We start from the raw sequence: 19,093 nt of genomic DNA on the forward strand, positions 1-19,093 counted from the left end.
ACACAACTTCCGTGCAGCCAACGAACCCAGCCCAATAATGCTGGGAGCGAGCGTAGAATGCTTTCCTTAGTATAGAATAGAAGATATTTGTGAACATTTTCTTTGCCGCTGCCAGGCTCCGTGTTGGGTTGTTCCACTACTGCCTGCGTTCCATTGGTGTTGTGGTTACTGCGTTTGAATGACTGACTGACTATCCACGTGAAGGCAAATGTAGCTATCCAACTCCCCATAAAATTATTCCGCTGCCATGTCAGTGTTCTCCGAAGTAATTTAATTTATGACGGCATAATTACTGCAGAAATCCATTTCATATCGTTGGTTCACTCATACTTTTGTTCCGTTGGAATCTTTGCCCAATGTTTGGATGATTATGGTTAGTGGAATTTGGGCATCAGAAGTTTTTTTATACACTTTTGCATAGATTTTGGAGACCAGAAGTACACAAACAGACTTTAAAGCTGACTAAGAGTACACTACCCATGTTCCCCTGCTGTATACATAGTAAATTCTAACATTATCAAAACATATCTGTAGAAATATTCTCCTCTGGGGACATTGAATGGAATTTTATGTTGTACGCATGAGCGTATACAAAGGTTAAATGGTTTGCGGTTTGGACGTTTTCACTACCGAGCATCTTGCGATGGAGAAGGCCAGTCAAACAACCGGAAGACGTTTGTTTTGCCGGAAGCTCAGCGTTGAACAGCATCGTTTAGACAAGCACACGCTCTGATTGGTTTACCTGAATAGGTACGAGCAAAAGTTAGGTCTTGTTTTTTTTGTCCCAAGTTCAATGATACATGTTTCCCCGAATGGACCCCACTGGAAACAGGAACCTACATAAAATATGATTTTAATAAGCTTCAGTCTTAGAAGTTTTGCAGGACATTGCACAGTGGTTTGATCTAGACAAAATGTGGCCAGAACTTAGAACTTCCGTGAAAATGGTGAATATTGCTGTATTTTTGCTTATTTTATATATTCAACAAATATTTTCTTTTAACAAGAATTACGCAATTTTACTTTCAAATATTTCTTGTTCTGGGTTGATATATTGGATATAGTTCATATGATTCTTGACAAGAGCATAACATTGATTCAAGTATCAATTCTCATTCTGAAAATTCGATACGAAATAATAAGCTTGTTTTTTTTTCTATCTTTATTACAGTTTTTAGCCATGGGCTAGTTCATCTCGGGACCAACGGTTTTACTTTCCTCCCGAAGGAAGTCGTCACTATAACCTTTTTGCATCATAAGTGACTATTTCGGGGATGTGATTCGAAATCAGGTCCTCAGCGTGAGAGGCACCACTACACCAGGTTCGTCCCCTCGAGTTTCTTCTTCGATTCTATACTAAGTTGAAAGTACACAACCGGTACTGTTCAATATTATGAGTTTCACTTTAAATTTGAATTTATACAAAATATCCATAAAATTCTTATAAAATCGGATTGAGTAATATCTGTTCTTGTAATTATTTCTGAATTACTTTCATTGGTCATACTAACCAACAATAGATTAGGCTTGGAAAAAAGCTAAGACGTTTAACAACAATCATAAATGTGTTCAAGAACCTATCTGTAGAAGCTGCCTCAATTGAATTCTTTTTTTTTATGGATTTTTCTAGTTCAGAAACAAAAGGAAAGCCTACTGTTATTTCTGAATGCCATGATTTGAAATGGATTTGTGATAACACTTTTGTATAATTTGCAAGGAAATCTAAGATGGGAAGCGTTCATAAATAACTTAACACAATGTTGGAATTAAGAAGAGCATGAACACAAGTATGGTTGACCGCCCATAGTTGCAATAGCTGTACTAATACAGGGAAATATGCTGTATGTATATGTCTGGTACTCTTATTATGAGAAACTATGATGGCGTCGGCTACGTTCGAATGCAGGTCAATTTTGGGATGGGAAGGAATTGTTGACGTGTTACTTGCTTCAAAATGCTGTCCAATGAATCGTAGAAAAATGTACGTTCAAAATCACATATTCATGCGTCAAAAATCAGAATCGTACAATATGCCAAACTAACATGAATATTGGAAGCATACCTTCAAATTTGATCATACAGTCATCGAGTTCGATATATTTGTTATAAAAGCGTCAATGATGGGTGTGATATTTCAGAGGACTTGTCTTGAACATTCGCCCATGTCAAATTATAGAATTTATTTATAACTGTTAAGCGGCTCTGTTTTGCTAAAACGTATAAGCCAGTATAAGCGTCAATTTATGTATAAGCCAGTATTGATCTAAATTATCTCTAACCAAAGAAAAAAACTTTTTCCTCAAAAAAGTTTTCAAGACCTTTGTATTTATTTATCATTTAAATTTAACAAAAAATAAAACCACATCAAACCTATAAGGGGGGTCTGTAGCCTTGAAGTTACGCTTTCGCTTCATAAGCGGAAGGTCATGGGTTCGATTCCCAGCCCCTCCACAATAAACCCGTCCAGCCACCAGAAGACGCCTCACGGAGGACCGTGCTTTTGGGAGCACATCCATCTTCCGTCAGTATCAGATGGTGACTGAGACAAACTGACCCTCTTCACAGGCAGCTAGCCTCACTAATAGCAGAGCGCTCTCCAACTCCTCGGTGTGGTAAGAGTAAAAGAGTAGGAGAGAGTGAAACTAGATGTAAATATAGATAAGTTGAAAATAGATCTGTATCGGTAGAGAAGCTACAAGATCAACTGAGTCCGGCACAGTAGTGGCCACGAGCACGGAGTGCCTTAAAAAAAAAAATCAAACCTATAAGAATAATAATGATGATCTCCAAATCATGACCCTGGCAAAATAATTTACAGTCAACCCTCCATGAGTCAATATTGAAGGGACCATCAACTCATGGAAATATCGAGTCATGGAACAGCAATGCTAAGGAAAGCCGTTTGAGGGGACCATCATAGTAACCATGAAATTTTATTTTTAGTATGGTTCCATGAGTCGATATCGAGTAATGGAACATCGACTCATGGAGGTTTAACTGTACTATCCCCCTGAAAAACACGTTCTCTAAGACCTCTTCTATCTTCTGATGCCAAAACAAATATTTTCAATAACTAGGTGTGATTTTAGAAAGTGGAAAGTTTATCACCAGAGTATGCGACAATCTAATGCTTTTTTCTGAGTTTTAGAGAGCAAAGCCTTTAAACTACTTTTCTTCAGTACATTATTTGAGTTAGTATAAAAATATGATAAAAACTGTCCTATACCGAGAATATATGTCAGAATGTACTACAGTAATCAAAAATCACATTCACTTACGGAAACAATGAAAATAACTTTTGCGTAGGCTCAACAAATTTTCGCATTTTTATAGGCCATACCGTAAATTAGGGTGCAGCTTGTTTTTCGAAAGTTTTCTAAACCAAAAAATCGTGTCCTCTTCCGAATTCAAATCACACAAAAAAGAAAACCTCAAATTTTGAGCCTGAAGCTGCATTTGCTATGTAATACTACTTTCAGAGAAGTCTTCATAGCTTTGTTATTTCCTAACCAATTTTGAAGCTCTTAGCATCATTCTCTTTAAAATTATATTTATGAACAGTTTGAAGAATACCAAATTTACCATCAATCAAAACTAGTCTTAATTTAGAGTAGTTTTTTTTTCTAATTTTTTCCACCTTTTATAAGAAAAAATCATGTTTGTTTGACCATAACTTCATGGATACTCATCCGATTCCAGCTATTTTCATAAGTTTTGAAGCAAATTAAGTTGTTTTCAAGTTGTGTTTACAACAATTTGATTAAAAAAAGATTTCGTTATTCAACAAAAACTACCCGAAAAACATGATTTTTTAATGAGAGTATTTTTTCGAATTGAATGTGCATATATATATTTCAAAAAGTTCAAAAATATTTTTGTTTTAAAATTTATGAAAAATTGCTTAAAAGTTTAAATGATGAGAACAACTAGTTTCAGCTTATTTTCTAACGTTTAACTGGCAAAATTTGAAAAATATTGCATTTTTTTTTTGTTAAAAATTCATATTTTTGGCCAGTTTTTTATTAAAAAACTAAGTAAAAACTATGTTTTAAATAATTTGTTGTTTCTTAATAATTCTAAATAATTTGCTTCTAAAGCGTTTACAAATATTTGGAATTGGTTAAGTATTCATACAGTTATGGTCAAACAAAAATGATGTTTTTTAGAAAAAAATGCTAAAAACTACTTTTAACTAAGACTTCTTTTGATATTTGACAAATTTTATGTTCAACAAACTTTTCAAAAATTGAATTATGAAGAGAATGATGCTAAGAGCTTGAAAATTGGTGAGAAATTAACAAAGTAATGAAGTTTCACTGAAGGTCATGTTTCATAACTTGAAAATTGAACTTCGAGTCACTTGCGCCACCTCTAAATCTTAATATTTTGGCTCAAAATTTGAGGTTTTCCTTTTCATGTGGTTTGAATTTATAAGAGCACACGAATTTTTGGTTTTGAGAACTTTCTAAAAATAAGCCGCACCCTACTGTACATTTAACCTTTTTTCGATTTTTTTTACGTTTTGATGAAAATTTCGTGGTGAAAGGTTAAAAAATTTCTGCTAAGAAAAATTCACCTATGGGAGGTTTTCCGCCAGAAATTAGCCATTGATACTACGTCTTGTGGAACCCGAAAAATATATATTAGGCAATAGCTTGTATAGAAGTTTCTACACATTTTTGTTGAAAATATATTTAAATATATTCTTAAATAACTTTATGTATATTGTATGGTATTTAGTAGTTTGCTTACGGTTATTCCTTATTCATAACCTCTTGGAGACTCGTGAAAAAAAAATCTTGGAACAATTTATAGGAAAATATCTAGTTAAATCGCAGAACAAATTCCTGAAATTCTAGTATTGCACAAATCGCATATTTCCCTTGGGACTTTGTTTAAAATCCTTAAATATTTTGATTTGTTTTTAGAAACTTATAAAAGAAGTCTTATCTCCTAGAAGAAATCTTGCAAGAATATTTAAAAGCAATGAAACGTCCTGATGACGCCTGGTCACCCGATAATAAATTGGGATGATTCTGGTGAATATTTTTGTATGATTTTGAAAATAATACGTTAAAGAATATCGATTCACAATAAAATTCGTGGAGGAGCCATTGGGGGTTGTTCAGTGAAACCCGGCGTGGAATAATCAAAATATTTTCTAAAATGATCATTAGTATACTTTTTAGCAGAAATGCATGCAGAATTATTGTAATTATCTTCAAAGCATTGATTTTGAGTCAAGGCTGATACAAACAATATTTTTCCTCTAAAATTTCAAAAAATTTGAAGGGTGGAAAAAAAGATGTATTATTTTGTTCAAACCTATCAGGTAAATTTCAAAGTCAAAGAACCTCATGGAACGAGGACCCTAAGAACAACCGTAAACATGAAGAGCGTAATATTACTTTCTCGTTAAGGTCCAAACGAAAAACATTAAATTTAAATTCACAGAAATAATTTGTATTGTATCGTAAGAAAATGTGTACAAGCTCAAAGCTCACAAATGCTCCAGATTTTTGCAGGCCTATAAACTTGGAGTAATGATCGATGAAAAGCTCAGCTCTCAGCTTCGCTAGCCACGTTGAATATGCGTGTAAAAGGGCATCTACGGCTATATCGGCGCTTTCGAGGATGATGTCTAACAGCTCTGCTGTAATTGCCAGCAAACGCAACCTACTGGCAAGCGTAGCGCTATCCATACTAAGGTATGGAGAACCAATCCACAGTGGTTCGATCTAGAACAAATGTCGGACAAAACCTCAAACTCTCTTCAAATTAGCTGAAATCATATATTTGACATATTTTATGCAATATTGAACTATTATGGACTTTTATTTTCGATTTTTTCTTGTTTTGGCCTGATAATTAGAATTTTCAGGTTTGGACAATACATTTTCAACTTTCCAATCTTCCATACAAAATGGTCCACTTAGGCAGGCTGATTCGCAGTTATTTATTGACAGATTGAAATGAAATTTTCCAGCATGCCAGGCATTACTTGAATTTCAACATATAGTTTTGAGTAATTTTTCCATGCACAACTGCAATAGTGAAAACAACTAGACTAAAGCGCAATTTTTGACAAAAAATATTAACTATACATCCAAAGATATGGAAGCTCTACACAAAAACCATCATAAGTAAATATGTTCATCTCGTCTTAATGACCACCATATTTATTAATTGCGCCAATTTTTTACAAATTTGTTAAAAAAACACTACGATGAACTCGTGATTAGAAAAACCACTCAAAAATTCATGTTGAAATTCTTGTGACGTCTGAAAAAAAAAGTGAGAATTTCATGCACATTTGTCCATAAATATCTCAGATCTAACCCTGCTTTTATGCAAATATTATCCATTTAATCAGTTTCAGCATGTCATGTCTTTAGCTTCAGTCTGTTATCATACTTGTTTTAATAGCTAAAGCAAGTCCACGTAGGGAATGATTTTTCCAATTTGTTTCATTTTATCTGGAGGCTGCATTTCGAAGGAAATAGTTTCGTTCAACCATCTAAATAAGCCGAGATAATTTGTCTTATTTTATTTAGTGACAGCTCAAATTTTAATTCAAGGAAGTTCAATATCCTAATAATATCAAATAAAGGTATAGACAATATTTTATTAAGGTATAACACCAAAATATTGCATACATAGGGGCCCTGAGAATCCTAGCGGTAAACGCGCAGCTATTCAGGGTTCGAATCCCACCAGTCGAGGATCTTTTGGTAAAGTAATTTTTCTCGACTTGACAGAGCATAAAGTATCATCGTACCTGCCAGACAATATACACATGCAAAAATGATCAATCGGCAAAGAAAGTCCTTAGTTAATAACTGCGGAAGTGGTCATAAGAACACCTGCCTGCTTAGAAGCAGGCTTTGTCCCAGTTGGGACGTAACGCCAGAAATAAAAAGAAGAAGAAGAAGATTGGAGCGAGTTTTTCGTTTCTTCTCGGGACGGGATGCAATTCATGACTACTGCGATTGCAATGCACGTACTAGCGCATTACAGGATTATTTTTATTTAATTAGAATTGCACTCCGTACACCTTCAAACGCGTTGAAAGTGGTCTATCGCAAGTTTTCGCAAAATAATTTGTACCCTACTTGAAAGCTCTTGTTTTTAGATTTCGAATGAACTTATTCTCATCGCGGGCATTCGCGGGCTACTAATGTCTTAGGGTACTTTTATAAAAAATAATATGTTTTTTGAACCATTTTAACTTTAATTCACTTTGTATGTATATAATGAAAATTTTTATTCAACTCAGGTGTGCTTTATGTATATACAAACAACTTCTCTAAAGATACCATTGCGGCTTAAGCTCTCTTGAAATTCATAAATAGCTTGTGAAAAATGGATCGTAAATATTAATTTTCTTGAAAAATCATGTCCACGGTCCACTCAAAGAGCTGTAAAAAATTCAAATTTCAATGAATCTGCTTCAAACTTTGGATTTGAACAACAGAAGTGTTGAGGAAGTCGGGAAAAATATTACTGTTCGGATAAAACAACTTTGATTTTTGAGGTTTTGGCCGCCCTCGGACCATTGTGCAATCTGGTCAAAAGCGCTTAGAACGAGCAGAAACCTAAAGCGCCTGGAAAGCACGTACAGGATAATGTGTTTAAGAGTAGCAAGTGCATTCCGGACGGTATCTAAAGAGGCCGTGTGCATCATAGCCGGGATGACGCCCATCGGGCTCATCATCAAGGAAGATGTTCAATGCTTCAACCAAAGGGGTACCAGAGGAGTCCGCGACGCGTGTAAAGAGGAAACGCTCAGAAGCTGGCAGCAGGAATGGGATAACTCCACTAAGGGTAGGGTACATCTACCCCGGCTAGTACCAAATGTGTCAGATTGGTATAGTAGAAACCATGGGGAAGTGAACTTCAATCGGACGCAGTTTCTGTCAGGACATGGTTGCTATAGACAGTACCTGCATAGGTTCGGGCACTCAGAATCTCCTGCGTGCCCCAATTGTGCTGGTGTGGAGGAAACAGCGGAGCATGTCGTATTCGATTCCCCCCGTTTAATTGTTGTGAGAGGTCGCATGCTCACTACATGCATCCCCCGACAATATAATAGAGAGAATGTGTGTGGATGCCGAGAGCTGGAATGCAGTTACTACGTCTGTCACTCACTTAATGTTAGAATTGCAGCGCCTATGGCGCGCCGACCAAGAGTTGGCTGCAGAGGATTAGCCCTGCCGAGGCTGGTCCCTTGTAACATTGTTTAAGTCGGCTAGGAGAAGCAGTTTGCCTAGGCTACTTCTGCTACACGTGTTATGCTATATGCACAGGCCCCTCCCTGAAGAAATACCGTAAGGTAGTTCCGGGGAGATAAGGGTCTGAGGCCAAGGGTAATGTCGATGCACTGTTCACCACTAAAAGAATTGCTCAAGCACAGTCCTTAGGCTGGTTTTATGGGGTCGTCGTTGGTGCGCCATCCCTGCATTCCCTGAGTTACCTTCTGTTTGCAGATTTTCCACTTGTAAATAACAAAAAAGGCTTACAAACTTGAGTTGATTTGATTGAAAATCAGAATTCATGACGTTATTTATTTTAATTTTGAATAGGAGTTGTTTAAACTTCGACTCAGCTGGTTAGCCGCAAACACGATAAATCGTAATCAAAGAAGGAACCCTAAGAAAAAGTATTTTCTATAAAAAATCAAAAGATGTCTATACATTAAACGTTTTCATTTCATGTTTAGCAAGAAAAATATAAAAACTTGTTTTAAATTTCACTGAAACAAAAAAATCGATATTTCCGGTACATTTCACAGAATTGTTAAAAAATAAGCATTTTTCATTAATTTAATCAATTAAACCTTATTCAGATGAAAATTAATCTAAATCTGTAAATTTGCATGTCAATTTGAAGTTGAATATCGTGGGCAAACTTTTGGCGGTTTCTGAATCTATTCGGGAAATATGGTGTTAAAATCGAAATATCCACCGATCGATCTGAAACTTTGGGGTATTGTTATTCGATACTAAAGAAAACAAGAAAAAATATTCGAGAATAAATTTGCAAACTTAATTTTTAATTTTGACTTTAGGCCAGCATTGGACCACTGTGCGCCATGGCGAAAATAGGTACGAATGATCAACGCGGCAAACACTTAACGATTTTTTGTCTATTTGTGTCATAAAACGGTACAGTCAACTCCCCACATCTCGATATCGAAGAGACCATTGAAATAGGAAGAAGTCGAGACAAAAAACAAATTTGTAATTAATACTAGATTGGAAATCACACCGTTACGAGAAAAATTAAAAACAAACAGACGTCATTTCATGTTTGAAAATTGTTTTGAATCACTAAAATCAGGTCTAGTAACCTTTTCTAATGGGCATATCGACATACGCAGAGAAAATCGCGAACAAAAGCAGGTATGGCGATAAGGAGAATATCGAGATATGAGAGAGAAATCGTATGCAGAATGAAGGGACCGACCAAATCATCGACATAGGGGAAGATTTCGAGATATAGTACATCGAGATGTGAAGAATCGACTGTAAATAATCCAGGGTGGCGAACACTGATACTATGGCGAATAACAATACACATATTATATGTATACATAATTCAAATTCTTATCATTCTGTACCAAACTTTGTGGTGTAACCAAAAAAGCGTTTAGAAAAACGAGAAAATATTACAATTTAGAGAAAGATACGCTGTTTTTCGAGGTATTGGCTGCCTTCGAAGTTCGAACCACTGTGCATTGGTTTCCCGCTTAATTCCCAAACGGCCGGTGAAATGCAGCCCACGACCTACTCGGGAGTGGAATTTAAAGCTAGTCGTTCGAAATCCCCGACTTCCTAATTTTTATCGTAGCGATGGCGTTGGATTTTAGCTTTGTTGAAATTCGCCGCATACCGTCATGAGCCAAGTTCATATCTTAACACGCGCGCTTTGGCAGTCATCCACCACGCATTCGTCCCTACGGATCCCATCCACGGCAAATCTCTTCTTCATAGATTTTAGCACAGCCAGAGATAAGAATGTGCTCTACTGGGCTAGGTTGGACGACGTGGCAAGACGTGCTGGAGCTACATGTCGCATGCCGTGTTGGGACCCCAGGAGGCCTGATTGTCCCATTTGTACCACGGGGTGAGATATTCGTTTACAAGCCAGTTCGTGTGTGTAAGGAAAAGAGCGTTTTGCACAGTTCATCTTGAGAAAATCAGGTCCTAACACTAATCACGACCGCAGCTGCGGGATTTGGCAAATGAAGTACTCCAGAGGTTAGGGATTTATTATATCCACATTATGGTAGCGTTAATCTTTAGGGGCAGTAAAAGTGTGCTTGGTTTTATGACAGTTCCAAAAATCAAATGGTCTGAGAATTTGCTATTAAATATTTTCGGCCTCTTAAATACAAAATAATAACGATAATAATTATTAAAAATATAATATTATGAACTCTACCTGATACTAAACTATTATCAATTCTTCCAAACTTTAAATTGAAAAAACCATAGGGTAAGGAAAATATGGAGTTAGAGAACACAAAATTAGATAGCCATGAAAACCAACTTCCACTGTAGTAGTGTTATGGAGGGTTAACTGTATTTCTAAAATAACAGCAAAGGACCGTGGTGTCAGTACTCTTGACAAATACAGATGAATGGGATACATTCTGATACCGTTTTTAATATCCTTTTCGAAGTAACACATTTGTGTTTTATTTATTTGCAAAGACTTATTGAATGAGTTACAATAACACTTCATGATGATGTACTATTCATTCTCGAGCGTTATTACTTAGAAAGAGAAATTTAATCATAAAGTTGAAAAACCATTCATCCCGAAAGGGTAACTCGATATCTTCTTAAGTCGATTGTCCCTTCAAAACCGAGTTATGGAGAAATGACTATATATTGAAACAATTCTTTCGCATCAGAACGAATCATACAACCATTCGTCAAAGAAACCGATCTCCGAAACCATCATCGATTCGTGAAAATCAGCAAGTCATTCGTATCATTAGCCAGCCGGGTCCATCCACCCTTGAAATCAAATTTTCTCAATTATTATCATTTCTTTGACGTGCACAAAAGACCATCCCCTCCGTAAAGGACCTGCCTAATTGCCTCCTGGGAGAAGATTCGGTTTCCGTTCGACAACATCAAGATTTACCTCGCCTTGAGAGCTTTTTGTGCTGCCACACTTCCCGAAAAAAGTACGTGCGGCTTGGGATAATAACATCGCCCTCTCAAAAGAACCAAGTTGTGCTTTCTTTTCGGAGGGACTCTTCCCCCTACGATACCCATAAACGGTCCAGTGCGGTAGATGAGGATGAAGCATCTGGCTCGGCGGAACGATGTGCCGTGAAATAATCCAAATTCGACCCACAAAATGAAGCTGGTGAGAGTCCGGGAATCGTGCCGCTAGATAAGTGGCAATGACGGCTCCATCCCATTACCCCGAACGCCATTACCCCGAATGCCACTACCCCGAACGCCACTACCCCGAATGGGTCACTACCCCGAAAGCCATTACCCCGAATGGGTCATTACCCCGAACGCCACTACCCCGAATGAGCCATTACCCCGAATAGTTCAGAATATAGGTAACACAGTATTTTTTGTGGGCAATAAAATATAACTGAACTTGGTTTGTATGTTACATTACAGCTGGTAAGCAACGGTACGTAAAAAAACGACTTAAAATTATCTCTTCCTCCATATGTTGATTGTTAGTTCGAAATATTCTGTTGGTAACTATACCCCACTACAGAGATTTTATTTTCTATTGGTTGATTGATCAATTCTTCTGTAATGTTTATTGGCTTTATTATTATTATTTTTATAACGACAATTTTAGCCGGAGCCTGGTTCATCTTAGCGCTTATTGTCCTCATAGCTGCAAGCATTTCATCAGGAATATTCCCTTCTTTCTAAAATAGGCTGTTCTATTGAGTTATTGTCACAAAGCCACAGATATTTTCCAATACTGCTAATTCTAATGGAAACAAGCTATTTTTAATAAGTTGTACCATAGACAGGTTGTAAGGATGTTTGAATAGAGATTAAGCAGCTCTTTTTCTCCACTAATGCTGACGGGGCTATTTTTTTGATCAGAATATTTTATTTCTTTTGAAATTTTTGTTAGGTGTGAGTTCAGAACTTTTACTGAGGTGTCCATGCTAGCACAAGCTACCCAGCCTTTCTATGCCACAGCCCAGCGATTTTATTCAAATTGTTCATTTAGTTGGTTCAGAAATAAAATATGGCTAAGGAAATTAGACAGCAGTGGCTTATGGACCTGATTAAATAGTGTTATTTGGAATTTCATAGTTTTTAACTTCATAAGAAATTTTCCCTTCTTTTCAATATAGGCTGTTCTTTGGAACATTGCTCTTATATTATCTTCAATATTTTTCTGACGTTACATCGGTTCCAGATTGCCGTACTCGAAAATGCACAACTATCCAGCAAGACCAAGCTAAGGGTCGTGGGTTCGAACTCCACCGGTCGAGAATCATCTTAGGTTGGAAGTTTTTTTTTCGATTTCCCGGGGTTTGGAGTATCTTCGTACCTGTTACATGATTAAAAAATAGTCAATCAGCAATGAAAAGTCTCAGTTAACTATTGTGAAAGTGCTAATAGAAACACTAAGAAGCAGGCCCTGTTGGGACGTAATGTCAGGAAGACGAAGTAACAATTTGGCAGTAACAAAGCCTGCTTCTCAGCCTAATATTCGCACGAGCACTTACACAGTTATTAGCTAAGAGTATGCTTCGTCAATTATTCATATATGTATGACTAATTCGAATGTCAAGCATAAAAATGCGCTGTCTCGATCGTCGGATTTGAACCTGTAACTCTCAGCATGATCTTACTGCGCGTTAAGGGCTATGTCTGTTTGAGTTCCATAGGAATATTATCTAATTGATCGAAATTCCACACCCAATACTCCACAATTATCCATCTCACAATGTTATACTTTCGGGGTAATGGCGTTCGGGGTAGTGACCCATTCGGGGTAGTGGCGTTCGGGGTAATGACCCATTCGGGGTAATGGCGTTCGGGGTAGTGGCGTTCGGGGTAATGACATTCGGGGTAGTGGCGTTCGGGGTAATGTCATAGAGTCGGCAATGACACGTTAAATTTGCGTAGAGCGTTGGAAATTTATTCAGCTGGAAAGGATTTCGGACATGCGAACCAACTCGAAGCTTGAGCTTCGCCATATCCCCACCCTCTTGAAATTTCGACCACATAATATGGAAGATAACCACACGAATCAAAGCAAAAGTAGTCCAATCGAATATGAAAGGATCGATTTGTCTTTAGTTATGTATTTGCAATCAAGCGAATGAAATTCTCAAGGCCTAACGTCTGAATCGATATTCATGGAAAACAGATTGGCCATAAAGAAAGTGTTTCAGTGTTGTTTTTGTCTGATTCGGGCGGGGGTTTCAAATGCAGATAGCTGTACGTTGTGGGATTTATTCATTTCTGCACGCCGGTCCCTTCTTCAGTTTCATTCTCATAAATTCGTAAAACTGTGTTATGAGTTATAAAAGATAAAATGTTTGATGCCTGATTCGATGAAGGATATCACTAAATAATCATAATTTCAATACCCCTGTAGACACTACCAAGACAGCCATTCTCAAAACACACCCAAGCCGTTCCCATAGGGGACGTTAGCCACAAGGAAGTGACGTTTCAAGTAATACTGTTTAATATGGTATGCCCTCTTCAACATCTAATCCAATTTCTCTCGCCGTTCCCAATAGACGTATAAAAATTAGACCGCTAATGTCGCTGCAAATGTTGTGACCAACATCTAGTTTGCATGTTTCAGAGGTGGTACTCAAAGTGTCAAATTTTTCTTCAATTCAATCATAGTAACGTGTTTTCGAAATCAAAACATAATCTCTGTCATAGTTCTTGCCATCGTACTTGAGTCGTGATGACTTGAGAAAAAAAAGTTTTTCGTGTGCCTTGATGATTTGTAACTTTAAAGGCAAAGGAAAACATCTTCAATTGGTGTCGTTCCACAGGTAATTAATTATTATTATTGCAGAGAGCGCAATTTGAATACACAAACTAATATCTCTCTGTTACAGGATCGCATAGATTGAGGAGGTTCAATGAAAGACAATACGGATGGCGGATTAGCTTTTGCTCCTAGTTCTTTCAACCTGCTGCAGGAAAAAGTTTTTGTCTGCTACGGTTTGACCATATGTAAGGAAGTCTGAAAACCGTGAAGATCAAATGCTTCTATGTTTGCACATTCCTAATTGATTTTTATTATTTATGGTTGGGCGAAGAGAAAAAGTTGTAGCAAATAAACGTTTTTTTTTATTCAAATGTAAACCATTTTATTACGTGTATGTGTTCCGAACAGTTACCGACTAGGTATTATGAATCTTATTCGTTCTGTCTTCTTATACTCGATAAAACTATGTAGCAGCAAATTACATAAGACCGCCAGCAAGTGGAAGCGTTCAGTCGGTCACACGGAGGCTTCAAAATGTATAAAACTCTAGTCAATGGAACATTACGGAGATTGATTCAAAGTTTTTCACATTGTGTATTTCTCATTCCAGCGATTAGCTTTCTAAGTATTCCAGCGATTAGCTTCGGTTACACATGCATTCCGTATTTTTCTCGTACCACTTCTCTTTTCACATCGAGATATGATGCAAAACAAAACAAGTGTTTTGACACTTTGAGTACCGGTGGGTCGCGCCAAGAGAAAATCAAGGCTACTGTGGTTGATTCATTCCCATCAGTAGAAGCATTAGCCTTAGAATGCTAATGTCGCTGCTGTTCGTGTTACCAACATCTAGTTTGCCACGAACTGACAGCTTTAGTACCGGGCCTCAAAGTGTCAGATTAATTTTAAGAACCAAAACAACATCATGGTATAGAACAAACAATGAAAAACCATAATTTGAGGTAATAAAAATTGAAAACAGTTTTGTGACAACTACGCCATTAGCGTTCTACTACTAATATTTCTATTTTCCCATCACAACTATAGTATAAACGTAACAGCGCCTCTAGCGTTCTAAATCTAATATTTCTATTCCGTTCCCTTACGGTACCTATCCATCTAGTATTCATTGCTTTCTTCTCCATGCTCCCTCTTACTTCGAGCAAAATGGACCGATATGCCGATAAACAAATTCACACTATATCCGTTATTTAAGTGGAAAATTTGTCAAATTAGTAGTTAGAATATGCTCTATACAGTCATTTAATAAAAATAAAATTTTATCAATGGTTAGACTATTGGAAATTATTTAGCTACTACCAATCGATCAAGTTTTCAGCTCTGGGAGATGCGAACAGAAAATCAACAAGCAGCCAGGCTGCTGTCAAACTAAAACTTCCATAAAAATGATCAGAGTACGCCTAGAAAGTAACATAAAGACCGCTAAATGTTAAAGAATTGTTGTGCTTGATCCAAGTTATGCATAAGTCATGTACAACTGCTCAAAATATGTTTCTAACTTAAATACGGCCCGAAACTTTCTGATTAAGTCTATTCATTACGTTCATTTCCTGCATTGAACTGAAGGAGCTTTGTGTGAAGTATTTTAAGTGTGCATTTTGAATGTGGTTTCCTACGAGACAATCAAACACACAATGGTTAGCACTCGTGGAAAAGATTGTGTTCAATTTGAACAACCTAAATCTTCGACTCCGCACTCCTTAGCTCTAAACTACCAAACAAACCGGAAAAAAGGAAAGTAAATTCCTTTCCCAAATGATACACGAAATCCAAAATTGGAACCGTTCCTTGCAATGTTTGTTTCACACTTCACTAAACATACTCTTACATCTTGAATCGTAGTATTCAAGATTTATCGTAAATTCGAAAGGCTTTCAAGAACTTCCGCTTTTGAAGTACTTTATGCCACATACGGCAAATCCCTACAGTCAAAGTACATTACTTACAGCAAGAGTATAAAAATTCTACCACTACACATGCACATCAAACCAAACCGCAATAGTTGCAGGCTGTTACTTGCTTTTCCGAGTACCGCACTGGATTTTCCATACCTTCACCGCACAGAGGTCCAGTTTTTCAAAGCTGGCAAAAACGTAATTTTCAAATATACCTTTAAGTTTAAATACAAAGTCAAACCATTCCTCTAAAATATGAGATACCATCGTGCGGGGTGACATTAGGCCATAAAGGTGACTTTGGGCCAAGATTTTTACAGAAAACCAAAACCAGGAAAATGGAAACAATGTGACATACCTCAAGAATACGTTATAAATTGCCAGTCATGGATTATTTTTTTGACCCCCGTACTAGCCATAAGATGCATCGAAAAGGGTGGCCAAAGTCATCCCCTAGGCCCAATGTCACCCCGCACGACGGTAGTTAAGATTACGCACAAAAATTTAAAAAGAAAAATATTCTCCTTCATTTTTAGATGATTTTTAGTAACTGTTTCCTTAAACTACACAGCTAAAAATATGTTGTAAATTTGAGTTTATTTTCATGCACATATTTGGAGCATCAAAATAAATGTAATTTTCAACGACCAATCCATTACTTTTCAATTGAATTCACTTTAAATTTACACGATCATGTAATATTCCACCATTTATAGTTGAAAATTGAATGTATATTCATTTAAATTTACATGATGCTGTAATAACACAATTTGATTTATTTTTACAGTAGACTTCAGTTTACATCACATTGAAAATAAAATATTTTTTTCTGTGCTTCACCTTTGCTTCGAAACTGCTCGACTTCGCCAAAACCCGTGCGAATTAGTGTTTCAGCATTGTTTTCATTGGCTTATGTTTTTTTCTCAACTAGATATGCAAACCTATTTGTAAGTGTCGTTAGTTGTATTGAGCAAACAGCTATTATTGTAGCTCAAATTTGGCTACAATATACGTCATATGAATTGCAATTAGAAGCATATTTTCAGACAATTCGGCCGAAAAAAAAAACCCATGCCAAAGTGAATCATGCCACAAAAGTTCAATCCAATGGATGCAGTGGCTTAACCCTCCCAACAAAAAAAAAAATGAGTCATGGAAGTGCCCAAGTAACTCTGCACCCTATGTCAAATAACACTGCGGAACACGTTTTTGTCTCAAGCACCAAAATACCGCTATTTACTAAATTAAGGGTTGCTGAGTCCATTGCCGTTTTAAGAAATATCATGACACGTCTAGTTTTAGATATTGACTAATGAAAATGCAAAACTTGACTATTTAAGTCAACTTGCATGCAAGTTTACCAGCTTGTACGGCAATTTATTTGCTTAATTTGCAACAGAATTCAAACTCTATGTATAAAACAATAATTATCAACAAAGTTCATAATATTTTCGATTGTTATATGTTATTTTTTGGTTGTTTCAGAAAAGTATTGTATTTTGCCATATAAGAGAAACGAAGAATTTTATATGAAAACTGCAAGCATGTTGAAAAAAAATCGATTTTAACTCAAATTTATTGTAAAATTTCAACTAAATTATATCTAAATTTAAAGTTCAGGTCTTATTTAACATGCTTGGTACATTATGTCACAAAAAAGTTTGATAAATCATACTTGAAATTTCATGTAAACATCAATAAAACCAATGTTTTATACAACTTTGGCGATCTGTAGCTAAAAAATGTGACGTGCTGGAACATTTCTGAGAACGGCATCAGATTCAGCGACCCAAAATCTACTAGAGACACATAATTTGATCCTTGAGACACGCAAAAATGTCATTTTTGTCACGCTGTGTGATCAAGGTACAGCTTCTTTATGCCGTACAAACCGCTCTCTGCAGAAATATCTTGCTCAAACGCGTTTCCAAGACTAAGGAATCAATTAGGGACTATTATTATTGCCTAAGGGTGCCAAAACATTATTTGTTTTTAAATGAGAGCATAGAGAACATATAAAATTGTTCTACGAGAACCAAAACGTGGTAACTATGGCTAAAATCAGAATCTTCAACCCTAAATCATGTTCCAAAACACTTTTCATTGCTAAAAATAATAAAATATTAAGAGTGCCAAATTTTTGTCATGTATTTTGTTTAAATCTTGACCACTGTGAACCGTAAGTACGGTTCTCTAAAAGCCCCACCATGTCCGAATCTGAGTGGGGGGCCAGAACGAAGACGACGACGACATGGCGTGTCAGTAGCATACGCCAGATTACGTTTGCTCGTGCTTAGGCTCCATTAAGGTTTCTAGCAGCCCAAGAGGCTGTGTGCGCTTTGGATTTTCTTTGCTTTGCAATCCAGTTCGGAAATCGGATACGGATTAACTTCCGCTGCTGACAGATTTGGCACATATGCTTTCCACTGTATCAGATTGTGAGTCTTTTCATGCCATATGTGTACCTATGGAGGACTTGAACTTTTAAGTCGGGAGGATGATTTTTTTATTGGTCATGTACAGAGGCGTAATCAATCGCCCAACAATGTCCTAATTTTTCAAACAATATTGCTTTTTGTAAAAATGTGTGACTAAATGAAATCTTCAAGTATAGCGGTCTATTTAAGAAAAATTGTATGAATAGATAATTAGAAATTTAATTTTGGTATCAAAGATTTGAGTTTAGGTCAGAAAAACATGTTTCTCAATTTTTAAAAGTTTTCCGTTGATATAAGTCGAAAACATATTTTTCCGTTTTATTTTTTAATTTTGCGATAAGCACCTAGTAATTTTGTCACACCTAGCAATTGTCAACCTACACGCAGCAATAAATACATTGTCATCGCCTATTCTTGTTGCAACAATTTTGTTCCTTAACAACAGTTTATCACCACTTGAACAGAATATGACAATGATCGCTTATAACGTGTGCAGCAATTTTCTGGGTTTCGCATTGCAATTTTCGAAAACAAATTTGATAAGTATTTACACACTATCGAACAGCATTCAAAACATAAATATGATTTTGTTTTTGAAATACCGTAAAACTGGGTAACTTTGATAGTTTTTTCGAAGAAAACTTCAGTTATTATGCATTCTGTTTCAAAGAATTACAATTTATATTTTTAAAACAATTACTGCCATCCTAGCAGTTGATAGATTGCCAAAAGATTTATTCTGAATGGATATATTATATTTCATATAATCGAAAG

General features: G+C 36.4%; 1 protein-coding gene and 1 long non-coding RNA gene across 2 annotated transcripts in view; one reads left to right on the forward strand and one right to left on the reverse strand.

Moving 5' to 3' along the window:
• Positions 1-19,093, reverse strand: part of LOC5572908 (Krueppel-like factor luna) — a 143,506-nt gene that overhangs the window by 78,661 nt on the left and 45,752 nt on the right. The gene's annotated exons all lie outside the window — the stretch shown is intronic.
• Positions 13,764-14,336, forward strand: LOC110676175. Its single transcript, XR_002500132.1, has 2 exons — positions 13,764-14,026; positions 14,093-14,336. It is a non-coding gene; the product is annotated as an uncharacterized LOC110676175 (long non-coding RNA).

The sequence above is a fragment of the Aedes aegypti genome, chromosome 2 (genome assembly GCF_002204515.2).
Source record: "Aedes aegypti strain LVP_AGWG chromosome 2, AaegL5.0 Primary Assembly, whole genome shotgun sequence".
Classification (NCBI taxonomy): domain Eukaryota; kingdom Metazoa; phylum Arthropoda; class Insecta; order Diptera; family Culicidae; genus Aedes; species Aedes aegypti.